The 7,481-nt window shown below is 32.7% G+C and overlaps 1 long non-coding RNA gene across 3 annotated transcripts; it reads right to left on the bottom strand.

The window, feature by feature from the left end:
• Positions 1 to 3,541: 3,541 nt before the first annotated feature.
• Positions 3,542 to 6,674, bottom strand: LOC136224226 (uncharacterized). 3 transcript variants are annotated; one of them, XR_010686333.1, is made up of 6 exons: positions 6,529 to 6,665; positions 6,195 to 6,450; positions 5,819 to 6,089; positions 5,063 to 5,145; positions 4,088 to 4,195; positions 3,542 to 3,990 (listed from the first exon to the last, which is right to left on the bottom strand). It is a non-coding gene; the product is annotated as an uncharacterized lncRNA (long non-coding RNA). The 3 variants fall into 3 exon arrangements; XR_010686334.1 differs by having other exon boundaries at positions 3,543 to 3,990; positions 6,195 to 6,414; positions 6,529 to 6,674; XR_010686332.1 differs by having other exon boundaries at positions 3,544 to 3,990; positions 6,195 to 6,648.
• Positions 6,675 to 7,481: the final 807 nt, after the last annotated feature.

The raw sequence follows: 7,481 nt of genomic DNA on the forward strand, positions 1-7,481 counted from the left end.
TTAAAAGAGATTCATTATTTATTTTCTCTTTTTCTTTTATGAAATGTTAGTTTAATTACAATTAACTTTTCTCCCGTCGCAAAATAAAATTAATATCATACGTAAACGTAACATCCTGATCTACGTAAATCTAATATTTCAGCCTATACAGTTTTAAAACGTATCTACATGTACTAGAAATTTACTGTTCCTTGATGAGACCTTCTATTGTAGCGGCACCGACTTTGGATCGGATCCCACCAACTTCTATATGGTTTGTTCCCAAAACAACACATTGTACGTAGAGAGTCGGCTACGATATACTAATTGTAATATCCTTATCCTATACCATGTAGATATTATTCGTTTTATCTCAAATTCAGTACTTCAAGTCTCACGGCTTTAAAATGCGTCTAGTTGTATTAGAAAATCCTCTAACTAATATGCCTTAGTCATTGTCTCTTTTTTTTATGATTTTGTTTTTCTTGCCTTCATTCTCATCCCTTAGGACCGCTTCTCATCCAAACCTTCTAACCCGACGTCATCTACTCTGAACCAGATCGTTATAGTAAAGAAATGTAATTATCTAATTGTGCTGATTAAAATCAAATTATTAGGGTAATACAATAATAAACATGTACTTTTTTTTTGTTGTAGAAAACAATTAGGAGGTGTTTGTTTTAGCTTTTTGGAACAATGTTTAGTATTTATTACTCACTCTGTTCCATATTATTTGTCTTAAGGTTAATGCACAAGGATTAAGAAATGCAATTAATGGTAACTAAAAGTCTTTGTTGCCCTTGCATTAATTGCATGCATTAATTAATTTTTATCTACTTCTAAAATAAAAAGGTAACTTAAATAGGGGTATATTTGGTAAAACATCAATTAATGTACATTGATTGAATCAAAACGTCAAACATTATGGAACAAAAAAATTTCTCTAGAACGACAAATATTATGGAACGGAGGGAGTATAAACTACATGAAATATAGTGTTTGGTTTCATTACAAACTGCATGAAATATAGTGTTGAGTTAGATTTATACAACAGTAACGTTTGTATATATATTTGATATTGACAAAATCATCATTATAATTTTCAATAGTATTTCTTTTTTAATGTTATTCTTATTTCTATAACATTATTGCTAGAAAAACAAGTTTTTGACCCTTTCAATAAAATTATTATTTAGTTCTTTAAATTATTTTTATTAATTTAGATTGTATTTTTTATTGGACAACGTCCAAACATAATCCTATGGTTCCACTGAATTGCAAATAGGTGCTTGTATTTTTTGGGTTAAAAATGGACTAAGGTTCTTGCCGTTAAAACTAAAAACTTTTAGGTTTAATCGTTGATAACCTCAAATTAGGAAATTGCACATGAGCTATATTTGAAATTTACTTTTTTTTTTTAATATAATTTATCTATTGATAAATTTAAAATCTGTTCATACGAGACATTTTACATACCAATAACACAATTTTACGACTTAATACATCATTTGCCTCCTGAATATTTCTGAAAAATTTGATTGGTTTTCTGAACTTTTAAAGTGTTTTAATAACCTCTGAAATTTGATAAAATATCTAGATAGTCCTTTAACTTGCGTAAAATATATCCTTAGTTTTATTTTATTTTATTTTTGGTTACAAGTGATCTTATATCATTTATTTAATACTGTATTTGTCATCAATGAGTTTCAATGTACTGTCATATACATACTCAATGATACAATCAAATATTATATACTTCAGATTCCATTTATTAAAAATTTCTCCTATCATTATGCTGATTCAATTATATACTATACACATGATTAATTTGATTAATCTGCACATTAATTTTATATATATGATTAAAAAAAACAAAGCAACCGAAAGTTTTGTGAAAATTACCTCCATGGCTCCTTAACTTTATCTTACTTCCATGATCACTTCTCAATGTTTAAAACTCAACCTTATAACCCGAATTTTGCACGATAATAATTTTAAAATGAAAAATTTCAAGAATTAAAGTTATTTAGAAACACGTTTCTCATAAAACTACCATTTCTCTCTCTAAATTGAGAGATAATGAGGTTTAATTGAGATGAAACCAGGAAAATGAATAGGAAGCAAGCAGAAAAAGAATATGTATAATGGAGAAAGGAGAGCAAATATGAACATTTTAACTATATAAAAAAAAGTTACAATTGAAGTTAAAGTCAGAGTCCAGGAACATATCTAACACTAGCATTTCTAAAAAAGAAAGAAGTAGAAGAAGAAGGATCAGAAAATCTAGCAGAAAAACATCTTGGAAGATTATCAGGTTCTGCCCATCCTGAACCTTGGTCGAAATTCTTACTGTATTCTTCTGGATCATATGATGAAATGATGTGCTTCTCCCTCTTCATTTTCTTCCAAAATTTGAGAAATTTCCATTTGGGTGATTGATCTTGCTGCTGCCCAAGATAGATTGTTTCTCTGTAGGATGGATTCCTGGATTTCATGAAATTCATTCTTAATTTGGATTTGGGTCACTTGATTTCTTGTTTCTCAGAGAGACTATATATATAGGCAGAAAAATATGTGGCGTGAAAGGGATTTCAGTTGTTAATTTATAATGTAGGAGTAGAAAAATTAACACGTAAATGGGCATTAATGTAGTAATTAGTATTTAAAGGGACGCGGCTCACAAGAATGTACCTTTTGGCTGTCTTCCTTTGACCTTTTTCATTGGATAGAAGTGGATGAGTAGAAGTAATATCTTTCAGTTTGGTCCCTCTATTTGAAAACGGTTGGTTAAGATTAGAGTTTTACTTAGTCCTTAGATTTGTTTGTGCTAAATAAAAACGCTAAAGTTAAAAAAGAAAAAAAATTTGTCACCCACGTTCTCAGGAGTCGGCCACTCCCGGACATCTCTAACTTTCTCCTTATCAACTCAAGATGCATCTCTACTTACTAAGTACTTAAGGAACACCAAGCTTTCCATGACAAAGTCACATTTCTTCGCATTGGCATGCTACTGATTTTCCCTCAACAAGTCCAACATTACCTTCAAGTGTTCTACATGATCCTCCAAAGTCTTGATATGGATAAGTATATTGAGGATTTAAGAAAGAAGAAAAACAGAATTGAAGAATTCCATTTGCCACTTTAAACCAATACAAGAAAGGATGAACTTCATGTTCATTCACTACAACAAAAACTGTCTATAGAGGCAGTTTTTTTCGCTTGTAGGGGCGGTTTTACAAACCGCCCCAAATCTGCCTCCAAAGGGGACCGGAGCTACGAATTAGTGACGAAAATCATCATCGACGGGGTAGAATAAAAATTAGCTACGAATTTTTAGAGGCGGTTTAAACCGCCCCTATATCTAATTTTAAAATCTCTCTTTTAAGTGTAGGGGCGGTTAAAACCGCCGCTACATAAACGCCCCTATATAATTTATGCATTATTTAGTATATATATTACTTTTTATATTCCAATTTCCTACCTACAATAATTATTTATTAATTAATCAAATTTAAATGTGCAAATCAATTCAAAAAGAACATGTAATATATATAAGAAATCAACTTTCGATATATTACTAAATTCAATACACAATTCGATACATGATTCTAAAATTAAAAAAAAAAACTAAATTTAATGGAGTATGTCATTCCAATATCACTACCTCGATATTGCAACACTAATGTCATTTCAAAATCAAAATAAAAACATAACACGGGATTCCCTCTTGTTTCTAAGTTGTCGATGCCCCATCTGTCCTCATTGGAAACCTCGACACTAATGGTGTTGCCTCTGAGTGCCAATGCTGCAACATAACAACCTCTAGCAGCCAATATTGTGCTTCCTTTTGAATACTTGAAGCAAAATGCACTTTATGTATTATAGACATCATTCTAACTCCTGCCTAACTCCTGCGGTCTAGGATTGCAAGTCCCGCAAGCACTCATCTTCATGCTCAGTCCTCAAAGCTTTCATCTGAACATCATGTTCATTCCTCAGTTGCATGGTTTTCTGCAGAAATTAAGAAGAAGAAAAAAATCATATGATCAGTAACTCAAGCATTTTAATTTCATGTTAACACTGAAGCTATATACACCTCTGTCATTACCTCCCTCATCTTATTTTCAGCTATAAGTTGGGTACGCTTTAGCTCTTCAGTGTGAGCAGCTTTGACACTCATTTCCTTTGTGTCATGCTCCTGCTGGATGCCCAACACCTACAAACAAGAAGCACTAGAATTAACTAGAGATGAGGGTTGAAAATACAAATAGAAGATCAGGTCCTTGATTTGCAAATAAAGTTTTGCAATTACACTCATTAATGGACTCAAACTCAGATTGTCAATAGATTCATCACTCATTAACACTCATAATTACTAACGTAATACCATGTATGGTAAACACAACAAACATGAAATGGATCAATATCCTATCAAGTATATTAACAATGAAATGGATCAAAAGATGACAACTCAGGCAAAGATGGAATTTATTAATATTAATTCTGATTCCACAATAGAAGAAACAAACAATTGATAAAGGAATAAAAACCAAAGATAAACAGACAACTTTTCTGATGTATTTGACCAGCCAATAAAAGTGATATTCTACAATAGAAAATAGAAACATCAACTAAAAAGGACAAAGTTATTCCATTTTAGTTGTTTGTAATTCTTTGTCCTCAAAAACCACAAGGTTTCCATCCTTGTAACATCTTAGACTTTTCTGTAAGTGAGTTTCAACATCTTATAATGCTTTCTTCTACCCCTAGAGCAAATTGAAGTTTAATAAACCCTTTCTTGAACAGGTATATAACAGTTTGTCTGGGATCCGTCACTGTGTGCATAAATTAATGCACAGACACTAGACTCTAGATTCTTGGAATTAAGAGTAGTAGAAAAAGCTAGAGTTAGAAATCACAAAAAAAATAAAAGGGTGTAACTTAATGATGCCATATATCCACTTTTCAGATTGAACCTAAATTACCCTACAAATTATCAACAAATAAAAATACTTCGCAAATTTGAATCAAATCATTCCAATAGTGCAAGCTTCACAAAGTAAGTGAAGACAGGATTCCATACCTTGGTGACAGAGAACAAAGGTTGCAGAATCTGTCAAATGCCTTCTATTCTATTACGTTCTGCATTAGTGAGCACTGAATTACCTGATACAACGTAAACATCAGAACATTACAGAACAGACAACAAAAATTCAATATTACGAAAAATCCCAGACTCAATGTGGCTTATGAACAAAAAACTCTACACATTTCTTTAAATAAAGAAAAATCACGAGAAAACTGAAAAGTTGGTGGTTTATACTAGAATTAAGGATCGGACACCACAAGCAATCAATTACTAGAATTTAAAAAGAAAAAAACGCATCATTAATCACATGTATGCACTTCAGGAGCAACAAGATCCTTAAAAACATAGTATGCACTTCCAACAAGATCCTTAAAAACATCACCTGTAATCACATGTAGACCATTGAGTTCAAGATCATCGGTATCTTAGAAAATGACAGTAGTATTTCTTTTTCGTGTTAATATATAAATATAGGGAACACCTGAAGTTCACAATTCAAAGAAGGCTCTATAGGAACAAGTCAAACAATACAAATAAAGAAACTGACAGTAGTATATCTTTTTCTGCTATATCCTAATTAACCATAGTTTCAATCAGAAACTGCCTGAAACTTCTTGAACAAATTCATCTATTGATTTTTCATAGCAGATTTGGCTCGTAAAATAACTCAACTATATCATTATCAATGTTTTTCTAATTCTGAAATAAAATTTAATCCTACTTTCAAATTTCAAAGTTAAACAATTATACCTGTCTTGAAAAACACATAAAGGCCAAAATCAGTAGCCTTCAGAGGAGAATTTTCATCAGTATTCAACATAAGGAAGTTTTCCAGCTTCAAATCTCTGTGCATAACTCCCATTGAATGACAATCACACACAACAGTCACCATCTGCCTACACAGATCAGCCGCTGCCCTTTCTCAATAATCCGATCAAACAACTCTCCTCCTGCACAGAGCTCCATAACCAGATTCACCGATTGCTTATCCTCATAAGCTCCCTTCAGCTCTACAATATTCCTATTACATTTACCCCCAAAAATACAGAGAACACCAAAATCAAAATTGCACTTATCTTATACCCCAAATACATATCAATTTCACTAAATTAATTAGATTACTGACCTGTAGCCGGTGAGATGGTGGATGATCTGAACCTCACGGCGGATATCCTCCAGGTCTTCCTTGTGAACGAGTCTCCGAGTAGCAATCGATTTGCAGGCGAATTGCTGTTTAGTCTCCTTATGAGTAACAAGATAAGTTACACCAAATTGACCGCGACCTAACTCACGGCCGAAACTTTAGCTGGCCTTGACGTCCTCCATCGGACGACCGAGGACACGGCCTACGCCATTCAAAGAATGTGGTGGAGCATGACAAACTCGAAAAGAAAAATTACCAAATGTAAATACATCAATTTTTGAAGATATTGAAATGAAGAACTCGAAATCAAGCTTACCAGTCAGAAGAAAATAGAAGAGGATTCAAGGGAAGATCAAATCAGTGGACATGCAATTAGAACCCTCAAAATCAAGTAGTTGAAGGGGCGATAGAGTTTTTGAAGCGAATGAAGGAGACGATGAATAAAATTAGGGAAATGACCAAAAAGGTTTTCTCTTAAGATAAAAATATATATTTTTGTTGGCCCAGAGATTTACTTTTGGGGCTATTTTTAGATCCGCCCCAATATTAGAGGATGGGCCTTTTTATGTAAGCCCATTCCGGCGCTTATTAGTTTAGCCCCTAAGAAAGGGCTGGTAAACCCCATTTTTATTGTAGTGATTTGTATAGAAAAAATAAAACCAGAAAACTAGCAGTTATGGAGCATTTAACTGATAGATTTATATCAGTTACAAATTTGTTATGAATCTGTTAACAGCCAGCATATTACTCTTTCACACCCCCTCCTCGAACAAAACTTGATGTTGCATCAATCAAACCCATTTTAGTCAGTGCTAGCATCATGTGTTCAAGACTGAGTGATTTTGTGAATAAGTCTGCCAGTTGAACCTTTGTAGAAATGTATGGAGTATGAATAAAACCGCAAGCTATATGTTCTCTGATGAGATGACAATCGATATACAATGTGTTTTGTACTGTCATGTGAAACAGGATTTTGAGCTAAAGCAATGGCTGATTTACTGTCACAATGTAATGCGATAGGAAATTTCACATAAATACCAAAATCTTTCAAAATATATGTTATCCATTTCAACTCATAGCTAGTAGAAGCCATGCTTCTATATTCAGATTATGCTGATGACTTACTAACTGTTGCTTGCTTTTTAGTCTTCCATGAAACAAGAGAAGATACTAAGAAAATGCAGTATCTTTTCAATGATCTTCTGTTATTTTGCATCAGCATCACAGTATGCTATGACATCTTGTATATTTGAAGTGCTTGAGTAAAAA

Source organism: Euphorbia lathyris, chromosome 1 (assembly GCF_963576675.1).
Source record: "Euphorbia lathyris chromosome 1, ddEupLath1.1, whole genome shotgun sequence".
In the NCBI taxonomy this organism is placed as follows: Eukaryota; Viridiplantae; Streptophyta; class Magnoliopsida; order Malpighiales; family Euphorbiaceae; genus Euphorbia; species Euphorbia lathyris.